A 4,004-nucleotide genomic window follows, 5' to 3' on the forward strand; every position below is an offset into this window, starting at 1 on the left:
TATGGTCATATTCTTGAGCAGGTAGATGTGGTGAAATTTTTGGGAGTACTAAAAGTGAGAAGGCAACAAATAGCTATGAATTATTGGGTATCATTAAAAGCACATATATACATCCAACTAAGTCTGTGTTTCATGAAAGTTGGGAACCTACCCAAGGTAACATCAAGAGCATAGGATGGACAGGAAATAGAATGTCCCAAATAATGGGTATAGATCAGCTCAAATACACGCAAAGTGTGCCATTACCTGAGGTGCCTCCATGATTGTTTAGTGCTGTTCCACACTCCAGTTCAGTTGGAGGCGGTAATGCACCTAAAAGCTGGTTTGCCAACCGTCAATGAAGAAGAAGAAGAAGAAGAAGAAGAAGAAGAAGAAGAAGAAGAAGAAGTTCAGTGTCCGGCAGAGGTGGGAGCAAGTCACGTGTGTTCAAGTCACAAGTAAATCTCAAGTCCCTACCATCAAATCTTAAGTAAGTCTCAAGTCGTAGTGCAGGCAAACCAAGCAAGCATGTCAAGTCAAGAGTCAATTCAAGTCAAGTCAACTTCTTAACTTAAGTTAAGTTAAGTCAGGTCAAGTTAGAGGCTCACCTCAAGCAAGTCAACTTGAGTCCTGCTAAGGGTCAAGTCAAGTTCCAAACAGAAAAAAATAGTTTAAATTGGCCTTGACCTCATTTATTTTTCCCTCAGAAATGACCAGAGGTGGAAAGTCCAGGGGTCAGAAAGTAAATGTCCTGCCATAAGTTTATTCCACCCATGAACTCAGCCAGCTGATCTCACTAATTAGTTCTACCTACTGGCTGAAAAACTTAATTAGCAAATCCAGGTGATTAGAACAAACAACTGAGGAGGAGTTTTACTTTCTGAACCTGGACTTTCCACCTCTGGAAATGAAAAACTTTCTTAAGTATACATTTATACCATAATATGAATATAATAATATAATTTATTATAGTAGGAATTTATAATTATTAAATGGAATTATTGGAATTATAATAACAATTATATGAAAAATGCTAAAGATGAAACAGTTGAAGGTAAATTCACAAGTGTGATGCTTTAATTCTGTTGTTTTTATAGTACTAAATGTCATATGTTTAACTTTGCTTTTTATATTTTTTTTATGGAATATCACCTACAGGGAAGTGACAGAAATTAACTTTTCCATTAAGGGCCAATATTTGACCCTTAAATTGATTTCCAGTGGCATTTTTTTCTTACATACATTAACATGGTTATGTTAATGTATAATTAACAACAGCATTAATAACGTTAATACATAATGTTAACGATAATACATTATACATTTAATTATGAATTAAAACTGCCAGTAGGTTTCACAAATCATTGTCTTGAATGAGTCATAGAAGCATTCATTTAACTGATTTGTTCAAACAGCTGATTCATTCTGGAACGAAGCAAGTGACGGTCAGTGAATCACTGAACCATCACTAACTGCATCCCAATTTGGAGGCTGCACCCATTCACTGGGGTCGGGAGTTTCCTAGCTTACATTTTGTTTATCAATTGATGATGCGATAATTTATATAAAAACTAATTTAATTACTTTAGTTGTTATAAAGTCATTCTCAAGTCATTCCGATTCAAGTCTCGAGTCATTGGATCTCAAGTAAAAGTCAAGTCATGCCATTTTCTTCATTTGGTTGAGCAAGCCTCATGTCCTTACATTTGCGACTCAAGTCAGACTCTGGACAAGTCATGCTTCTCGAGTGCCCCACCTCTGCCAGTGTTGTCAGTTTTGGATGCGTTTGTAAGTTGCTCTGTTCGTTTTGACTTGACGTGACTTGATGTGACTAACATTAGTGAATTTACCATCATTCTGAAGATTCTTGCATGTCGAGCATAAGTTGTCATGCTTGCCGGTTCCTCGCAGTACCACTTTAAGATCCATTGATGTGCAATTGGTGTGTTCTACGCACGGCGATGTTGAGGATGTGACTGCGGAAAACGTTTCTCGTGCACACTTCTCACATTTTGTATCACTGTGTGAGGTACCTATGGATACATTTAAAAATATTTCACAAACTTAATTTATGAACAAGAAGCACACAAAAACAAAACACCCCAGAAACACGTAAAATACCATTCTGCCGGACGCCGTATCCAGATGGGCACTCCGTGTGCTTGATGCAGAAGTCAGCTTGCCAGAAATAGCCTTCTTTACATTGACAAACTCTGTTGTTAGTAGGAGTGCATTCTTTCTTAATGTATTGATTCTCTACACAGAAGGTGCTGCAATACAGGCATTTTGGCATGTTGTTCCAGAACTGTGTGAAATGGTCCTTCAGGACGAACAGACGGTGTCTTCAGTTGCAGTGCAGTGCGCACTCATGTGAGTTCCAGCGGGGCAGCGTGTGCATGTAAGTATCTGCCTTGTGAGAGGGTCTTCGTGCTGGTAAGTAGGAACATCTACTGTCAATGCATCCATGTGTAATAGTAGCATCAGCACTAGAGCCAAGTGATGTTCAACATTGAAATATTTCTAGAACATTAAAATGGACAAAATTATTTGTCATTTTACATTACAGTATCTGCAGTATGTAAAAGTATGTTATTTTGTGGTTGATGCAACTATATAATAAAAGTACAGTGTCGTTTTGTAGATTAACTGTAAACTGTATGCTAACATACCAAGAAAAAAGATTTTTGTTATACTGTAAAATAAACCAATTGTAAAAAAGGTGTTACAATAGAATGCCACATAATGTCTAACAAATTATTCAAAACCAATCTTTGCAGCAAAAGTGGTCATTAACTTAAAGATACAATGCAGAGTGTTACCCACACAAAACACCATAAGGTTAACACACACACAGCACTAAAATTAGGCTTTAAACTTATACTAAATAAAATGCTACATAAAACACTAAAAAACGAAGAAACACTAAATTTAAATATAAAATTTTAACAATATTCTTTTGTAAATGTATATGTTAAACATTACTTGTTAAATACTATTTTCATACCCGTTATAAATTACAAGGTAATTCATAAACCGGTATTTTAGTATATTTTACAGTATAATTACATGAATGATTATATAACATGGTAATTAACATTTAACCAAGTTTTTACAGTATCATTTTGTTATTTTTCTATTAAAATGTATCATTTTTTGAAAGCACTTTATTTTACAGTCTGTTCTAAATGTATGTACTTACTCTAATAACTAGACACTTACCTAACCCCAAACCTAACCCCATCCCATATTAAGTCCAAGTAGCCATATATTACCATAATATAGTACATTCTTTGTATGTAAAGTGTAAGTACACTGTAAGTGCACATACTGTAAAATAAAGTGCAATCAAATATTTTATAAGCGTTCGCTACTATAATTAACTAACTGTGCAATTACATTTATAACACAAAATAATTACAAATTAAATTCGTTCATTAGAATTGCCCTACTGTACTTACATAATTATGACCCATTTTACTGTCTTGTCCTGACATGATAGGAAGAACAAAGGGCTTTCATCACTTTAAATGTATCTTTACCCACCCACACAGAGGCAGGATTGCTGACAAGCTTAGGTTAGTTCATTACACCCCCACTCCCTAACACGTAATGAGAATGTCACCTATTCTTTTTTCCTGTAATAGCTCTGTCAAAGAGGCAAAAAATAGGCATCTTTTCGCTTTAATAAAACTTTTGTTTTATATGGTTATATATTTATATTTATTATGGTTTTATATGGTTTTATATATTCTTATATGGTTGTCTACCATATAACAATTTTACATTAATCAATGCAATTAAAATTAAAATGACCATTTTGCTATCAGTAACACATTAGCTTATCCATTAATTAATATTACTTTATGAATCATTGAATTTTTGGCAGTTTTATTAAAGCGAAAAAGATGCCTATTTTTTCCCTCTTTGACAGAGCTATTACAGGAAAAAAGAATAGGTTACTTTATTGCCTACAGTCATGATCTATGATCAGGTTTCACATGTTCTATTTTACACCGTCTAATCTA

General features: G+C 34.4%; 1 pseudogene across 1 annotated transcript; it reads right to left on the bottom strand.

Moving 5' to 3' along the window:
- Positions 1–1,749: 1,749 nt before the first annotated feature.
- LOC143714550 (tumor necrosis factor receptor superfamily member 11B-like) lies at positions 1,750–3,483 on the bottom strand (annotated as a pseudogene). The gene is made up of 3 exons (XR_013195535.1): positions 3,438–3,483; positions 2,101–2,499; positions 1,750–2,012 (listed from the first exon to the last, which is right to left on the bottom strand). The product of XR_013195535.1 is annotated as a tumor necrosis factor receptor superfamily member 11B-like (transcript).
- Positions 3,484–4,004: the final 521 nt, after the last annotated feature.

Source organism: Siphateles boraxobius, unplaced genomic scaffold (genome assembly GCF_051911475.1).
Source record: "Siphateles boraxobius isolate OS27281-9 unplaced genomic scaffold, OSU_SipBor_1 12, whole genome shotgun sequence".
Lineage (NCBI taxonomy): Eukaryota > Metazoa > Chordata > Actinopteri > Cypriniformes > Leuciscidae > Siphateles > Siphateles boraxobius.